The sequence below is a fragment of the Gorilla gorilla genome, chromosome 14 (genome assembly GCF_029281585.2).
Source record: "Gorilla gorilla gorilla isolate KB3781 chromosome 14, NHGRI_mGorGor1-v2.1_pri, whole genome shotgun sequence".
NCBI lineage: Eukaryota > Metazoa > Chordata > Mammalia > Primates > Hominidae > Gorilla > Gorilla gorilla.
The window spans coordinates 122,909,169-122,928,907 of record NC_073238.2 but is presented as its reverse complement, the minus strand read 5'-3'; the positions used below and the strand labels follow the sequence as shown (position 1 = coordinate 122,928,907).

General features: G+C 37.0%; 1 long non-coding RNA gene across 1 annotated transcript; it reads right to left on the bottom strand.

Moving 5' to 3' along the window:
• Positions 1 to 1,160: 1,160 nt before the first annotated feature.
• Positions 1,161 to 17,424, bottom strand: LOC129526366 (uncharacterized). Its single transcript, XR_008671054.2, has 4 exons — positions 17,365 to 17,424; positions 15,015 to 15,087; positions 14,666 to 14,791; positions 1,161 to 1,290 (listed from the first exon to the last, which is right to left on the bottom strand). It is a non-coding gene; the product is annotated as an uncharacterized lncRNA (long non-coding RNA).
• Between the last annotated feature and the right edge of the window lie 2,315 nt (positions 17,425 to 19,739).

Here is a 19,739-nt window from a genome sequence, read left to right as displayed (position 1 = left end):
GGGATTGGTAATAGCTGTAGAGCATGCTGTGAGTTATGTAATTTAGTCTTAAGTGACAACAAGCTATTTATAGTGTGTCTGGCTTTGGGGTAGAGCATCATTTTTCAACAGATAGTTTGGGAACCTCAAGGGTGTACAAAGAAGTTTCCATATAAAGTTAGTAATGGTTTTAATATCTTTGGCTTTTTACATAAATTGATACATAACTAATGTTTCCTTTAAAATTGAGTAATTTGAAAGCCTCTGAGTAGAAATTCAGTAAGCACTTGTAATAGTTGAGGCTGACAAGTGGCGAATGACTCATTTACTGAATCATATCATCATTCAGCTGAACATCCCACGCTGACATAGAGGTTATGGCCATTATTCAGTTTTGAATTGTTTTTATTCCTAATCATAAACAACATAATTTGTCTCATAATATACATTTAATAAAAGAAGGAAAAATAAGGTACATTAAGATAACACAAGTTAATGAAGAGCATGTGCATAATAATATTACAAATACATATCACGATAATTGTCACCAGATTAATAAATTGTATTCACCTGATCAAAATTCCTATATCTCATATCAAATTTTTCCTAGCACTTCCAAAAGCAATGTTAGACAAAGGAGAAACTATATTGGTAATCATATCCAGTTTACCTTTTACTTGTTAGTAATAGAACACCATTCATAACCTCAATGTATTTATTTGTAGAGTTGTGTTTACAAAGAACTCCAAACATTCTCTTTTTCTAGCCACTTAGAGAAAAACCATGATGTTTTTCAAAAATCTAGTCCACTTGACTTTTTGAAAGTCCAATTTGAGAAAATTAAAAATCAGAAAATTAAAGTATTTTAATATATTCTTGGTGCTGAAACATACAGTTAATTTTTAGCATATATTTAAATATGCAAGAGGATATAGTATGCTATTTAAAAATTTTTTTCAACAAAGCATGGCTACTTTCATAATTTATTTAAAGAGAATTCAACTGAGTTTACTTATTAAAGAAACAAAAATTGGACTTATGAATATCGTTCCAGTTACTGTTATTACACAGCAAGTTGATCCAAAACTTAGTGGTATAAAAAGCCATTTTAATTATGGTCAGGTATTAAGTTTGTTCACAGCAGGAATGTCTTACATGGTTCTATTATGTCTGGGGACTTAGCTGGGTGTAACCTTCTTCTCACTTCTTGCTGGCTTTGAAGACGTGACAGAACATGGATCTCACGGCCTCCAAGAACTGAGTTCAAGCAACAATCATGAGAGTAGGGAAGTGATAGTTCCCTAGTTTAACCTTCAGAAGAGAAAGCAACAGTAGAAAACTAATGTAGATTTTTAGTCCCAGAAGTAGGGTGCTGCTTAACAAATACCTAAAAAGTGACTTAGGAAAAGAGTAAACGGTAGAGTCAGAAGGAATGTTGAGGTGTATAACACAAGAAGGGTAAGTTACCGAGCAGACTATTATTAGAAGTCTGGATTTCAAGGTCACTGCCAGTGAAGTCTCAAAAGGAAGCAAGGAACATATTATTGGAAAGTGGGGGAAGAGGGATCATTGTCATATAGTGGTAAAATCCTTAAGCAAATTGTCTCCTGTAATTATGTAAAAATCAGAACTTGTAGGTGACCAACTCAGTTATAGAGCCAAAGAGATTTTCAAGCAAAGTGCTGGTTTCTTGTTGCTTATAAAATACGGTAAGATTTAAACAAATCTGTTTTTGTCTTTTAAACAAAAAAGACTGCAAGTTGATGATATTGAAAATTCCCAGCATCTCCAGAAAGCAAAAACTGCTGAAATTAAGAAATTGCTTCCAAAAATACGGTATGCAGAAAATTCCAAAGGTATGATCGTGCAAACTTTGCTCTAACCTCAGATATACCTAAAGATCAGATTATTTAATTTCACAGAGTCCTTTCAAGAGATCCTCTTAGATCTTCACAAGCAAGCTATGGGGCCTGTAGGAAAGTTAAGTATGTTGTCTTTAAGCCATCTGATATGGTTTTGCTGTGTCCCCACCCAAATTTCAACATGAATTGTAGTTCCCATAATTCCCGTATGTCATGGGAGGGACCCGGTGGGAGGTAATTTAATCATGGGGGTGGTTACCCTCATGCTGTTTTCATGATAGTGAGTGAGTTCTCACAAGATCTGATGGTTTTATAAGGGGCTTTTTCCCCTTTTGCTTGGCACTCCTCCTTCCTGCTGCCATGTGAAGAAGGACGTGTTTTCTTCCCCTTCCTCCATGATTGTAAGTTTCCTGATGCCTCCCCAGCCCTGAAGAACTGTGGGGTTTAAGAGGTCAATTAAACCTCTTAAAAATAAATACCCAGTTTTGGGTATGTCTTTATTAGCAGTATGAGAACAGATTAATGCACCATCTCAGCAGGAAGATGAAGTAGAGGAAGACTTATATTGCACTGATCTATTGTGTAGCTTTTGTTTAGTGGAACAAACTCAATTAAAATCTTCAGGAGTCAATATTGTTGAGAAAATTATTTAGCATAAACACTACCAGCTTGGAGTACAAGGAACAGAGAGACTATAAAATAAAAGGAGTCTGAGGGACCATAAAAATTCTACTGGTGGGAAGCAGTCTCAGAAAACTACTCAGCTGCAAACATTTGCTTTCTTTCACGAAAAGAAAAGAACCAAAAATGGCATATGATCTGTGACTTTAGAGATGAATAGATTTTAGAAGTTTGAGGACTGCCATGGTATGTACTCAAAGAAGGCATTTTAATAGAGGAAACAGGATATAGTTGGATTTTGAAAGGGTAAAGCATAGCAAGTCAAGAAAGGACAAATGCATTTTTTCTCTAATGCACCTCCTTTTATTACTATGTATCACATCACCTCTGCATCTATTATTTTTCCTTCTCGCATCATGTACAAAATTTAATTATACAGCACAGCATTCTAAACATCATCCTAATACACACACATGTGTGTACATTTAGTCCTAAAAACAACTCTATAAAATAGATACCATTATTAAACTACTTTATAGAAGAGGAAGCTAAGGCATGGGAAGTTGTATAACTTGCCCAAGTAGAGTAACCCTATTTCAAATCCAGTTTCGTTATTTCCAGGGTCTATACTCTTTATCACAGAGCTACACATGCGTTTTCTTTCTCAAGCAGAGAGGTTTTCAGCAGTGGACATCATTTCACACATGTCAGTATTAATCTCTGAGAAACAACAGTGATACTATGGATAACAAAAGAAGAAAAGTTTCAAAAAGAAATGGGATGAGACAAGACTGTGTAGGCATAGTCCAAATATATTTATGAAACATTCAGTAAACACAAGAGTCACTGAAGCATAAAAGATTCATTCACATAGAATTATTCACAGCCTCAAAGATCTAAACCCCTTCTTTCTTCGAGACAATGGTTCACAACTGGAGATGACCATCAAAAAGTATCCAGATGTTGCCACCTGCAGGGGTGTCAAGACTGGTGGTGCTACTAGCATCTAGTAAGCAGAGACCAGCAATGCTATTAAATATCTCACAATGAACAGAACAACCCCCACAAATAGGAATTATCCAGACTAAAATGTCAATAGTACTGAATGGAGAAAACTTATTCTAGAATCTTCTGCAATGCATGAGAAAAGATATTATATTACTTGTTAGTAATCCTTTTAAATCATGCATATTCACAGCTGTATTGCAAATCAGTGTTCCATTCATAAAACAAATGCTAATTCCTACTTATTTCCTTTTAAGGGGTTAGGATGTAGGTTAATTAGTGTTTGCAAACTCCTTTGACGATGTAAAGTCCTATGTAAATACTACTTATTATTAATTACCATTCTGGAAGAACTGCACTGTGACCCTACTTGTTCCCTAGTAGAGCCAAGCCTCAAAGACCTGAGCAATGCTGAATTATTTTTGATAAGTTAGAATATTGATAATGAGAAAGACAGACATCAGGGATCTAAGCCAATTTTAGATAGCTGGGATATGACTGTATATAAATTGGCTCATTAAGATCAAGAAAACTATAGGTTTTGATTTGGGATTTTTGCTATACTGGAGTACATTTCTTTCAATTTTACAATAGTATATGTCAGAGAGGGTGGTAGCAAGAATCTAAAATACAAATTTAAATAATTATAAACAAGCAAAAATAATTTATAGAATACGTTTATATTATTTATATTGCAAACTGATTTTCTCTGGCCAATGAGTCACTGTGTTATTTGGAGTGTGTCTGTCTCTTAAGACAATAAAATGATTTACAAAAACTTTAAAAGAAGATACAAGGTATGATAAAATTTCTTTCTATATGAAGTATAAATCAATCATGTCATGTAAATATAATATTATACTTTGTATAAATATCTTTACATTTTAAGATAGCTCCTGTTCTTCATGATTACGACATTTTCCTGTTAGGGCAGAGTCTAACCCTACAGATTTATACAGCAATTACATTGTGATCTGCTAAAATGCCTGGAGCCCTATGTTTAACTCAGTATCAATCTGGACAAAGGACTTGTTGGTGACAATGTAAACCAAAACTAACATTTTCAGTCCCCAGTTGACTGAATGGACCTCTCCTCTCAGCAAAGGGCATTCCAAAGTTAACCTGAAAAACTAGTTCAAGCCATGATGAGAAGTGGGGTTTGGACATGCCCCATTATACTCTTTGGAATTCAGGCAGAATTGACCAGCATTAACATTAAAACAGAGATCTTAAGACTGACAAAACATATTCTATATAGCAATAAGATACCAAATTGCAAATTGACACTAGTATAGCACTACATGACAGATAACAAACCATGAAAGAAATTTTACCCAACATTATATTTCTTTGACATATTTCAAAATGGCCCTGCAAAGCTCTCTCGTGGAGGAAATTTACATACTATAGTGAATCTCCTTCCCTTTCCAATCTTTTTCTTTCTCATCCTGAAGAGATTAGCTGAGAGTCTAGCACCTTTTAAAGCTCTGAATAGGAAACATTTGCCATCTATTGCCTCTAAGGACAGACACCTGTGGGACTTCATCTGTGTAATAAGAACACTGGTCTCCACAACAGTTTATCCTAACCCAGACATTCCTTTCTATTGATTCTGTCACATGATCCTTTGGGAGTCACTTCGCCAGCCAGAAACCTCTGTGGCTGGTGGCACCTGTGCTTGGGTTTTGCCTGTGCCCACTGGGCTCATTCCACTCGGCTTGGCAGGCTGGGCTCAGCTTGCACTAAAGGCCTGGATCCCACACCTGCCAAGGGCAAGCCAGGTGTTGAGTGGCAAGGGGTGTATGGGTAAGTGAGCACAGGGTCTGGCCACTGTGCACAGCCAGGCATTTCAGCTGCAGTGGGGCAGGCAGCTCCAGGCACTGGCACAAGCAACCTGGCTCCATGTGAGGCTGCAGCTGAACCAGTCATACCACAAGTGCCTTCTGCTACAGGCACTTTTGAATAAAGTGGTGCCTGAAAGCTTGGAGATGTCAGGAACCTCATAGCCCCAAAGAGGGTGTTACAGTATGTTATAGCCCAGGCTTAGGGAGTCCTGAGGTTTGGGCCCCCAGAAAGGCTGCAGCTCTTCTCTCCTTCTTGCTGCCCACAGTGCAGCAATCGGTGGGGGCGTGTTTCAGTGGGGGTTCAACCTGTTTGTGTTGCACCTCTTTCATTCCCACTGCCCCACCCCAGCTCATAGCTCCTGGGCTGGCCCAGACCTGCCGCTGCTTCCCATCATGTGGGGTGGCCGCCTGGAGCCAGTGGAGTGTGGGAGGCCTGTAGTGCTACAGCAACTCTGGCTTGAGGAACTGTGAGGTTTGGGACCCCAGAAAGGTCACCACTCTTTACTCCTGCAGTCCAGCAGCATGTCACTATCTGCAGCTTGGTGAGCTGACCAGCCAGGAATTAGTTACAGTGCCTTTCACTCCCACCATTTGGCAGGTTTCAAGTTCTTGTCCTGCATCCAGGAAGAACGAGGTAATGTGGATGATTGGAGGGTGAGCAAGGAAGAGAGGAGCTTTATTAAGCAAGAGAACAGCTCTCAAGAGACCCAAAATGGGTAGATCCTTTCCACAGGCAGGTCATCCTGATGAGTTTCTAAGTTTGGCTGAGTCTGGGGTTTTTATGTGCTCAAAATGGAGGAAGTGTGTGATTGATCCATGGGCAACCACGGGTGGGCCTGGAAAAAGCACCATCTGATTGGCCAAAAGGCATCAGTGAAATTCTTACTCTGGGTCAGACTCAACCTGAAACTGGCAGCCTGGACCCCAGGTTTCAGGCCATCCCTGGCCTGAAGGTGAGGTTTCACAGAGACCTGCCCCTTCCTGCCTAGGAACCTGTCTGCCTCCTGCCACCATCAACATTCTGTCCACAGTGCCCAGTCTGTTTGCACTGAGTGGAACCCTCAAACCCGTGCTGAGCCTCCCTCTCCCCATAGCTTCCTTTCCATGCTGATTGGTGTCCAAAGTCCAGAGGGAGCCGAGGCAGCAGGTGGATGGTGTGTCAGTGCCACCCCAAGTGTATGCACACCTAGCTGGGTCACGACAGTGCCTGGGCTTGGCCACAACTTGGCTCTGCACTGGAGTGGGCACAGACAGCAGGGAGAGAGGCCAGGCAGCAGGAGCAGGTACTTCTAGGCCTGTGGGGGCAGGGGTTTTCCCAGGTCCATGAGAGTGCAGGGATCCCTGGGTCCAGAGCCATGGTTAGGCAGCTGCAGTTGCACCCAGGAGCATGGGCTCCCACACTGCCAACTTGGTAGGGCATAGGGCTCCCACTGGGATCACCTGTTCTCGGCCCCCACTGGCTCTACAGAGCGCCCAGCCACACTTCCCCCACTGCAGCTGGCATCCTCACAGCAGCCGCTTCAAATAGGCCGCGGCCACCATCGATTCCAGGTCTTTAGATAATTAACTCTTTCAACCAATTGCCAATCAGAAAATCTTTGAATCCACCTATGATCTGGAAACACTTGCTTCAGGTTGTTCCACCTTTTCGGGCCAAATCAGCATACACCTTACATGTAGTGATTGATGTCTGTCTTTAACTTCTGCCCCTTAAAATATATAAAATCAAACTTTAACCCAACCACCTTGGGCACACATTCTTAGGACCTCCTGAGGCTGTGTCACAGGTCAAAGCCCTCACATTTGGCTCTGAAAAAATCTCTTCAAATGTTGTACAGGGTTGGGTTTTTTTCATCAGCAACATACTGGGGTACAACTGGATTAGGTGTCCTTGGTGAGGCATAAGTCAGAGCTGTAGAGTTTGGCTTTGTCAAATCCTGTTGGAACATATTTACCTGCATGAATCAGCTTCACATGCATGCTGATGGAATTCATTCCTGGGTAACTCATTTTGGGGGTGAAATTTGAAATACTGAACAGTGATAGGACAGTTACCAGGGAAGCCTTGAAGTTTGACGAGGAAAATTTTCAGTGTACATGGCAACTTTCTTTAAATTCTGAGGAACTGACATGAGAAGAGGGAATGTGTTCTCTCCTGATGACTTCTGGAGGAGAATAGGATTACTGAAATTTGAAAATGGCAGATTTTTCCACAATAGGAGAACAGAATATCAGACTAAGTATAGGATGAACTGCCTCCAGAGCTGAGTTATCTGTATATTGGAAGCCCACTCAAGGTGGCCAAGCCCGCTGAATTCTGCAGACAGAGACAACAAAGCATGGGAGATTGGGACACATGCATTTAAGGTCTCATATGTCCATGAGATTTTTGCTATTATAGTCTAGTTTTTATGTGCTTTTCTTTAGTCATTCTTAGCTCTCCCTAATTAGACTGGGTTCTCTTAAAATCCCAAGATAAGAGTCTTCTTGTAGAAGCTTTTGATCTTCTACATTCTGTGGCCAGTCACTGAAAAGTTCTATATCTATCAGCTTAGCTTATTTACACTGTTTCAGTGTTGTGATGTAATCCCATTTTCATTCACAGGTTAACTCAGAATAGGTTCATTATATACCTTCTATGTGCAAAAGCATGATGCTTGGCACAGTGTGGGTTCAGATATTAGAAAATTTTTATCCATTAAGAGTTTTTAATTTAGAAGGAGAAATATGATTGCAATATTTGATCATATATTAAACTAAGCAGAGTGATATTAAATGTGATGTGTCCATATTTGGAAGATTCTTTTTTCTGAGATGATCCAGGAAAGAAAGTGGTACTCGAGTTGGTACTTCAAGGATAGAGAGGAATTGATAAGTAAGGATGGGTCAGAAAGAGGCCTCCTGCTGCATTGTTGGATTTTAATATTTTGTTTAAGGTGGTTTGAGCCTTACAAAGAATGATTTGTTTTTGCATGTTTTAACTGCCTCTCAACAATTATTTTTGGCAATTGGAAATATTTGTTTCGGTTTCAATGAGTGAACTTTACAACTAAATGTAATAATACCTTTAATGCTTTATTTTTCCCTTATATTTTTAAAATGTACTAGCTATTTAGTTCTCTATTAGGGCTATATTGGAATTAAATACGGCCCTAACTTTTTTTTTGTCTCCTCTGGCTTGTATTTTGATACAATATCCTTTACTTTCAGTTAGCACCTAAAATGAAATACCTTCTACTTTCCCTACATTCTTTCCCTTCTCTTCCCATTTTTATAATTGTATATATCTAGCTTTATATGTATTGTCATTCTCATGTCCATGTTTTAAAATGTTTCAATGAATATTATTGTGTCAAAACTTCTATGATTATTTCTTGGTGGATTGAGACTTGTTTTCTACAGATTCATCAGGTAATACTTATGGGAACAACTTCCCAAATTATTTCATTTTTATAATAGCTTTACCATGACTTTTATATCTAAAGTTTAGTTAAGAGGAAATAAAATCAAAGGCTCACATTTTCTTCACTTAAATATCTTAACTCATTATTTCATTGTATCTAGCATAATGCATTGCTATCAAAAGTCTTGGTATCTTTTTCTTTTAAGGAAGGGATTTTCCCTAGATGCCAAAATAATTTATTTTTCAAATGTTTCAGTTATTTTCTTAGAATGTTTTTTGGTGTTGAGCATTCAGAATTAGTTCTTCCAGGTACACTGTATGCCTCTTTAAAATATAAGTCCAAGTCTTTTATTATCCAAAATAGTTTCTTGGATTATACGCTTAAGCACTTTTTCTAATACTGCTTTAGTTTTCTTCTTTGAGACTCCCATTATATGTATGTTGACTACTCTTTATTTTCCATTTCTCTCACTTTCTCTAGAATACCTTTTATCTCTTATGTCATTGCTTTATGATTCATTTTCCTCAAATTTTTATTTCTATTTTCATTTCTCATACAATAATTTCTATGCTCTTATGTTCCTTTTAGTTTAAGCTTAATTTCTGAAATAATATTTTCTTTTATTTCAAAATATTTTCTGGGCATACTCAACTCTCTCTTAATGTTCTCCTATTGTTCAGATATCTCAGTACTGATATTTTCTAATTTTGATGTATATTGCTTTTCCTGCATATATTTAATTATTTTCATAATTTACTATGGCATTCTTTGAGATAATAGATTATATGTTTTTTCTTTCTTTCTTGGTTATATTCTTTAGGTGTGTCTTCATTTTCTATAGAATGTCACTGATATGGTTTGGCTATGCCCCAAATCTCATCGTGAATTGTAGCTCCCATAATTCCCATGTGTTGTGGGAGGTGCCTGGTAGGATATAACTGAATCATGATGGTGGTTCCCCCATACCCTTCTTGTGGTAGTGAATAAGTCTCACGAGATCTGATGGTTTTATATTCACTTCGTTCTCATTATCACTTGTCTGCTGACATGTAAGACATCCTTTTCGCCTTCTGCCATGATTGTGAGGCCTCCCCAACCATGTGGAACTGTGAGTCCATTAAACCTCTTTTTGTTTATAAATTACTCAGTCTTGGTTATGCCTTTATCAGCAGCATTAAAACAGATTAAAATAGTTACTCATATTTCGACCTCATCTTTCTTACAACATCTTTGTATGGATTTGGGCTGCAGACCTTGTATGGTGCTATTATAGTAAAGTAAGATTGATTTTCCTGTATGTTTAGAAAGAAGTTTCTGTTGTTCAAGATTTGGACATGAGCCAGGGTGAACTTGCTAGCTTCATATTTATGGGGTTTCCTCTCTTGTTGTTTCTGCAACATACTAAAAATGCAGCCTTTTCATGTAGCCATCTCTCCAATACTTTAAGCTATCCATCTCCTCTTGTCTCCTCCATCACTAAACCTCCTATTTTCTTTACTTCCAGCATTTCTGTTATGTTAAATGGGAGACATGTTCCTCCACAGATCCCCCTCAATATGAGGCTCTGTCCTTCTCTGAGAATTTCAGAAATCCCTAATGACCTAGGCTTCCATAGCCCAGCCCTAAATGCTCCACTGACATCCAAGCTTTCAAATGTCCCTTCAAATTCTAAGCACTGTTTTCAGATCCTTCACCCTCAGTGGGGACTCCTCTTTTTGAAAGTGAGTGTTGGTAATTTCTGAATTTCCAGTTTGTTAGAACCATCAGAAGTCCCCCTTGTCTTCCTTCTTCTTTGTCTAGTACAGCTGCTGTGTCCACACAGTTCTTGGTGTTGTAATTGGCATAACCCCATCCACTTATATTCCACAGTTTGTAGAGATACTTTCCTCCTAGTTTTGTTGAAAATGTTCATTTTGGAGTTTTTTTGGTAATTCTAGTTGTTCTGTCTGTTTTAATGAATAATGTAGATAAGACTTGAAAGCTCTATCTCTTTTGTTGTTGCTGCCATCTTGCGTTTCCAGGAGACACATTTAGAATTTTGCCTTTGAAAGCGCTGTTCTCTAACATTTCTACATTAAGGAAAGTTTTATCTTGAATTGGAAATTCACCCCTTTTTTAGAAAAACAAAAAACAAAAAACAAAAAACCTGGCTGTGTATTCCCAAAGGGATTTAAGAAATAAAGTATTTCTATTTCTTTTAAGATTTAAAAGCATTAAGTTTACATTGTTCCTAAAGGTTTATAATTACACTGTATGAGATCAATTTGTAAAATGGGGATATTTTATTCTAATTAGAGCAACACTGATGAGGTGCCATCTTGGTTTTTGTTTATGGCGTCTTGCTTTCAGGAGCACTGCAGTGCAGGAATGTCGACACACATCCAGAGCAATGACGCTGAGCATCAGGTGTGGGTCTGGGTGAACTCTAGAATCCACATTTTCTCCCTATTCCCGTCACTCATAGTACCTCACACTCAGGAATAGTAAATGATGGTTTGGCATCAAACACACCTAATTTTAGGCATTAATGACATATGGATTTTTCTTCTCGTTTGTTAATTGCTGTTGTGTTTTTCTGATACCACCAACATTGAACAGATTGGGAAGTTAGGTTTATTTGTTCTTGAATACAAAAACAAATGTCCCCCAGAAGCAATTGCAAATGCATTAAATCAATCACAATACCGCCAGTTTATAATGTCCAGCTATAGAGTAGGGAAAATACGACTCCCTTCTTCCCACGAGATTCTAATCTGATTTGGGGTTAAACACCGGGGAAATAGAAATGCAAAGGAGGCTGGGCACGGTGGCTCACGCCTGTAATCCCAGCATTTTGGGAGGCTGAGGTGGGTGGATCACGAGGTCAGGAGATCGAGACCATCTTGGCTAACACAGTAAAATCCCATCTCTACTGAAAATACAAAAAATTAGCCGGGCTTGGTGGCGGGCGCCTGTAGTCCCAGCTACTCAGGAGGCTGAGGCAGGAGAATGGCGTGAATCTGGGAGGCGGAGCTTATAGCGAGCCCAGATCGCGCCACTGCACTTCAGCTGGGCGACAGAGTGAGACTCCGTCTCAAAAAAAAAAAAAAGTGCAAAGGAATGGGGGCTTCATTTTACCTCTAAATCTGAGAATCTCACTCATGTTACCTTTTCTGTATCTCCTCCTTTTCCATCCCGTTTGGGAGGGACCATTTATACCAACCAACCAAGATAGTGTTGTTTACTTACATTTGCAACTACATTTTGTCCATAATATCTCAGTTTATTAATAACTTAAATGAATCTTATCTCATTTGTTCTGGGAGATAGGTGTAATTATGTTCCCCATTTTAAGGAGTAACCTAAGACTTATTCATCTAATAAAATACAGTGTTCTTAACTTGTCTACCTTCTTTCTAAATCATTTTTCATACTGCCATTACATTTTCCTTTTTAAAATACTATGTATTTTATGTATGTATATATTGTTATAAAATTTAGTCCAAAATCTGTAACATGACATACATGATGCTAATAAATAGCTATTCTTCAGTGAGTGTTTATAGTGTGTCAAGAATTATCCTAAATTCTTTACCTACACTATTATTTCACTTAATCCTCACACCAAAGCAGAAATAAGTACTATCCTAAACTTGATTTTATGGAAGAGGTTATAGGGACACAGATAAGTTACGTAACTTGCTCAAGTATAGAAAACTGGTAATGTATGTATTGAGGATTTTAACCCAGACATCTGCTTCACCATCTCTATAGTCCACCACTGCCTAAATGCACTCAATATTTCAAGTCCAGTTTATACCCTGATCTGTACGTGGCATCAGCCGTTTTGCATGCAAAATGTTACATCCTCAGTTTCTCTAATACAACTATCCCTTGTATTTTTTAGTTAATTTTATCCCTTTTTCTTTTTTGCCACTTGTGTGAACTAAAAATTAAATATGTGTCTTTAACTTTTCCATTGGCTAAACCCTACCACAGTGTTAATCACACTAAAACCCATTATGTAAAAATATTATGTCTGTGTACACCCATGGTAACATGGTAATGGGCATCAGAGTTAAAAAGAAACCTGTCCTATGAGTATTTGCCTGCAATGAAATGTAACTATCATCAGAAATTAAAGGAAACGAAATCCATGCTAGACTAAAGCAGAAATTACTTCCTGGGCTACACACTAAGAGTTTCCTACAGGTCTTCAAAAAAGAAGAGCTGGAAGTTAATGATCACAATTCTGTTGTACAATATCCTTAGAATTTTTGTCTCTATTTTTAGTGTTTCAACATAGTAAAGTATGTACATAGACCTTATTCCAGATTGTGTTTTTATTGTCTTCCTAAAGATTCATGTTATAGATATCAAACGATTGTTACGTATTCCTATTTCTTCTTGGTTGGTCCTTACGTGACTGTCAAGGTCTAAATTATGTTGCCCTGGGTAAGTAAACCAGATAAGCAACACACTTTACTGCCCAGCTGCCCAAATGATGTTTAAGTTGTATCTGTGTTCGTTTCATTACATTGTAAATTCCTGGATGGCAGAGATTATATCTTCTATACCTCCCCAACCAAAACAAATAGTATAATGTCAGAAAAAAAGAGACTTATTATAAAAATAGTTGTAGTTTTTACCCTAGAAAATAGGATTCAAAAATATTACTTGAAAAAATATTATGAAAGAATATGAAGAAATATTGGGAAAGGAAGAGAAATGAAGGGGAATATTGCACAGATTACAAAATTGATTTCCATTAGTGAAAACAGTGCAAGGTAGTGTAAAGTATAAAGCTGTAGTAAGGAAAACACTGTGGTTTTGTTACTTGACTAAACAGATCAAGGACTTAGAAATTCCAGAAATAAACCCAATTGTATGTGAGCTTCAGTATATAATGAAGGCAACATTTCATCTGTTGGGGGAAAACACATTTTATTTAATACACAATTTGAGAATAACTGTGTAGTCATCTAGAAAACAGACAGTAAATTTGTAACCCTCTCTCATTGCTTAGACCAAAGTACATTTTAGACAAAACAGATATTTAAAAGAAAATAAAATAATACAAATAATATAAATTTAGGGAAGACTATTTTAAGCATTAAATATATAAAACAAAACAAAAAACAGAACCCAGAGGAAAAAAGATGACTGAATTTAATGTACAAAATTCATAAAAATGCTATGTGGTAAACACTGTAAATAAATCAAAAGAGTTGATGCAGTAGGAAAAATTTTGTATTAAAATAGCAGAATAATGACATTTTTCTTTATTATAGGAAGAGCATCTGTAAGAAAGGCTATTAACTAAACAATAACAATGAAAATTATATATAAAAATATTCAAAACCATAAAATATAGATTAAAGAAAACAAATGACTATAATATTTATAAAAAGATTTCCATACCATCCATAACAAAATAAGACAAACAAAAGTCATATTTTTCTTATTGTTATCAAATTTGGAAAGCAAAACTTTAATAATACTTGTTTGGTAAGGGTGTGAGAAAAATAGATACTCTCATCCTTTTTTGACAGAAATATGTATGTTTATATTATGTGTTGATTCTGATTTACTATTGGGGGGTGCATGGCAGTTCCTATCATCAAAATTTAAAATGCATTTATGCTTGGACGAAGTAATTTAATTTCTAGAGATTTATCATATAAATATAGTTACACATGCACAAAAAGATATTTTCAAGGTTAGTTACTGTAGAATTATAATGCTGAAGAAGAGGAAGTCATTTAAATGTTAATTAACAGAATTTTGATTAAATACATGATGATATATCAGGCAATAATAATATGCAACCATAGTCATGTGTTGCATAGCGACACTTCAGGCAACAAAGAACTGCATGTACAACAGTGATCCCATGAGATTATAATACCGTAGTTTTACTGTCCCTTTCTATGTTTAGATATACAAATGCATACCTTTATGCTGGGATTACCTGCAGTATTCAGTAGAGTAGCATGCAGTACAGGTTTATAGCCGAAAAGCAATAGGCTGTAGCAAATGGCCTAGGTGTGTAGTAGGCTGTACCATCCGGGTTTGTGTCATACACTTTACGGCATTCCTAAAAATGACAAAATTGCTTAACAACTCATTTCTCAGAATGTATCCCTGTCGTTAAGCAACACATGACTGTATTTAAAAAGAATAAGGCATTTTGATGTGTACTGCTATGAAAGGATCTTCAAGATACATTAAGTAGAAGAATACAGAAGGTGTAAGACACTATGTGGAGGCTTTCACCATTTGCATTGTTTTATAAAAGAGGAGTGAACGAGTGTGCTCACACATGGTATCAGCTCTCTTCAGAGGTGCACGGGAACTGTCAAAGTGTCGCCTCCAAAGAAGGAAACTGAAGACCTTGGGAGACAGAGGTGATAAAAAGAAGTTTAGCCTTTCTCTTTACACATTCATTTGTACTCTCTAAATTTTGTTCCATGTTTGTGTATTATCTATTGAAAATAAAAAGGACCAACAAATGAAATACCTATTTATACCAATAATTATAATCACTGCTGTCCTTCGAGCTTTCCAAAACATAGGCCCTGTTGTCTGCATAGAGGCGTAGGAAACATTATTGCCCTTGCCTGTGTGACTGTGCAATCACCATCTTTCTAATATAAAAGTGTTATCTTTGTATGAATTGTAGTATTGAGAAGCTATATCAATTTGGTTATTTAATATGTAGAAATTAAAAATAAAAACATGTTTATTAAAAATATTAAAAATAGCATGAAAAAGCGATTTTAATCACATGGAAGTTCTGTTGGGGTTTAAGGCATGTCACCTAACTGAAACAGCCAAGATTAAGAAGACTTGACTATATTCTTGACACATTTTTATAATGATTACAATTAGCTGGCATTCATGTTTGACATCAGAACAAGCCAAATTCAAATGATGTTTTGTCTTATTTTTCAGGAATAAGTAATAATTCTAAGAACTTAGTCTAATCACAACAGAGATTCACTGCTTTCTGTTCTTGCTACTATTGCACTGACAATGAACACAATTGGGCATTAGTTCTTGTACTGTAAATGTAAATAAAAAGATAAGACCTGGCATGTCAAAAATGGATACGCCAGATTGGCTCTGAGATGGGAAATGAAAGAAGAACTTGCCAAATGGGTTCAGTTTCCTCTCAGCAGTGTTGTTTTTCTCTGATCAATGTCACAGAGGAGATGCTTGGGTAAGGTAGTTTCCCTCTAGAGTGTCTCTGAAAATGGGAGTTCTCCAAATATACTGGTTTTCTTTAGCATACACTTATTAATTGAAGGAGTTGTCCTTTTTTTTTTGTATGGGAATCCCCAGTGTAAAATGAATTTGAACTTTTTTCAATAGAGAAATCTAGTGATGTGTTTCTTATCATATTGCCCCCTAAGAATAAGTTCATGAGGATATCACTAGCAAAATGCTTTCTCAGACAAGCTGTGAACAGCCAGGCACAAATGCCTGCCTTGGTAGTAACAGCTGCCAGATTATGATTCACTGAACAGGACAATAAATTTCAGCCTTATTGGATTTTGTTAATTATGTAAATGAGGTCACTGTCGAGGCAGTTGCTAATTATCAGTTACTATTGAAAACCTGATGGGAGAGGTGGAGATGATATGCATAATTTTAATTATATTCATTTATTTGAACAGAGTAAGAGCGAATTACAGTTTTCATGATCTAGTTCTTGGTTAGCACCACTCTTTAAATGAAATCCCACAGATATGGAAAGAAGTATATGCAAGGATGTTTATCACAGTATTATTCGCAATAGGAAAAAATCTAGGGTGATCTAAACAGATGAATGAAAATACAACATTTCATATGATACACAACTGTGGAACTATTGAGGAAGATTTAGTCACATACATGCAATACAGTTGATATAGTATGTAAGTTAAAAAGTATATTTTAAATGCATAGAAAAATAGAACTGTAATCATATGTCAAAATGTGAACACTATATATAAGTGATGTAATTATGGGTGCTTTGTTTTGTGTTTTTCTGAGTTTTTCTAATACTTTTGAGAGGCAAAAGTTCTAAATAAATGGAACTGGTATGAACTTCAAAGATGATGCTGGGTATTGAAACTAAAGACCAAAAGCAGAAATCTTATTTTGCTCTCCAAGTAGAATTCTTAAGATACGTCCTTTTTTCCTCTTAGCTCATTTTAATTGTTCAGTAAGTTAATTTACTAAAAAGTTAAGTTTAATTTTAACGATTTAATTTTTTAACAATTCCTTTATGTATTTCATGTTTTTATTAACGGGAAAGTGGGAGTTATGTTTTCTCTAGTTGTATGTGGTCAGGCGTAATCTAGTGATTTATTGATAGTATAGCTGACACCAAATAGAAATTGGAATATCACAGAGCTTCACTCATTCTTCTCTGCTGTAAAGTCTAATGTAAAAATGATGATGTGGCCCAGTCTACAAAGAAGAATTCTATGAGAATGAGCCCTAATACACACATTTTTTCCTACCTTCTTTAAACAAAGAACTGATTTGGTAGCACCACATATCAGAATGAAGTAAGATTAAAAAGTGAAAATTCACCAGGTGTTCCTTGTGAAAATGATAGAAACTATGAGTTATGAAGCTAGCAACATACATCAGATGCACTGTAACCAAATCATGTGATACCTGTTTTCTGTCTTCTCTACGGAACCCTTAGGATGAGCCTGATAACTTGGTGCAGTTTAGCATTCCTAACCCCCATGTAGATCATAAATCTTGCTTGAAGACCATGCCTATTAAGAACAACAAACAAAAATCAGAAGAGAGAGAGAGAGAACAATTTTAAAAAATGGCTTAGGGCTGAGAAACCAGAGAACCTCATTTCCTGGTAATGAAAGACACCTCATGTAATGATCCCCATTATCTATTCATCATTGCTTCCTCTTCAACACTCAAATTATGCTTCCATTTCTCAACATGATATCCTTGTTCTAATCATCAGGCTCTTCATTGGCCCAGCTCCCTCACCAGTCTACTATAAATCATTCCTGGAAAAATACAGGAAATATACATGTATTACCATTTTTGTCATTGCCTATGTTCACAGAGATTCCGGAGCACCCCTGACCCACCCCTCTGCCTTCAAATGTCCATAATATTTTGCATGGCTCATTCCTAGTCTCACCTGCTCCATTCACCCCTCTAAACTTTCCCCTCTTGGAACTGCTGTTGTGATTCTAGCATAACACATATAATTTGGTACTTAATCACTCTCTGATTTATCTAGATAGTCTCAATAGTTCTTCGGGGGAAATTCAGTCTTTTATATACATTTTTAGGTTTCTCCCTTAATTGTAACTTATAGTATAATAGGATATATTAAATACCTATTAACAAATTGCCTAGATATTATTGTTCTGTTAAACTTTTATGCTTGTATTTTTGTTTTAGTAGTGTTTCCATAAAAACAAGTTGGTAAGTAAATATTCTATAAGAGTGCTGATTTTTCATAAATATTTAGATAAAAAGAAGCTCCATGGTAGGTCAATAATGTCTAATTTCAAAGGAAAAAAATCCTGGGCCAGCAAGGATAAGTGGAGGAGGAAATAAAGTTAACTTTAGAAATATCCAAAAACGAACTGCAGAAACTAAATGATTTAACATGTTTGGGTGGGGCCTGCTATTGGCAATAGCTGGATGCACCTGCTACCAATTTTAAGTTGTTGCAGTGTTGTTTATGTGCTTGGACTCTGGAGCCAGAGTGCCTGAGTAATATTGCTGGCTGAGTGACATTGGGAAATTAGTTTACTAAGAAAAAGCTGTGTGATTCTGGGCTGTTAACTTAGTAACTCCAAGGTTAAGTGTACGAGTAGGTGAAATTGTGACAATACAGGATCTCCCTCAAGGGACTGTTGTCAAGATTAAATGTGTGAATACCTGTCAAGAACTTAAAATAACCGCTTGATACCACAGACAGTTAAACTTTTGTGAGGCCTGAAACTTATACAACTTCCCAGCCTTTCTATAACAAAATTTTCAAAAATTAAGAATGTACAATTAGATGTGAGATCAGGTGATATCACTGAGAAAGGCTGAGTAAAGACCTCAAACGTCCTCCCCTCCAAAAGCTATGTAAACACTGGTAACTTGTCAACATCAACCTTTTCAGCATGCTGTTAATTAACTACAGGCTTCAGCAATCCAGGGAAGAGTTATTTAAGAACAGCTTGTAGAATTGCTCCCAAAACTTTTTGAGGTAGTTTTATCTTTATTTTACAAAAGAAGAAACTAAGGTTTGGGGTGGTTGAAATCTTGCCTTACTGTCTTGAAAGTGGGAAACAGGCCAGGCTCGGTGGCTCATGCCTGTAATCCCAGCACTTTGGGAGGCCGAGACGGGCGGATCACTTGAGGTCAGGAGTTTGAGAGCAGTCTGGCCAATGTAGTGAAACCCTGTCTCTACTAAAAATACAAAAATTAGCTGGGCGTGGTGGCGCACACCTATAGTCCCAGCTACTCGGGAGGCTGAGGTGGGAGAATTGCTTCAACCCGGGAGGTGGAGGTTGCAGTGAGCTGACATTGTGCCATTGCACTCCAGCCTGGACAACAGAGGGAAACTCCATCTCAAAAATAAAAAAAAAAAAATTAAAAAAAGAAAGAAAGAAAAGGAAGTGGGAAACAACTAATGTTATGGTGGAGAAATTTGGCAGACTCTGTCTTAGGTGATGGTCAAGGTCAACATGGAAAGTGATGAACCGTATTGACAGCATGGACCCTTGATATGACATGTGAGAATAACACTCTACTGCTGTGTTTTTTCTCCCCCAAAATTCATAATCCAAGCATAATCTTGAAAAATCCATGAGACAAATCTAAATAGAGAGACATTCTACAAAATACCTGACCAATACTTCTCAAAACTGTCAAGGCCATCCTAAAACAAAAAAGGTCTGAGAAACGGTCACAGCCAAGAGGAGCGTAAGGAGACATGAAGAATAATTGTAATGTGACATTCTGGATGGGATCCAGAACAGAAAATTTACCTTGATGAAAAACTAAGAACA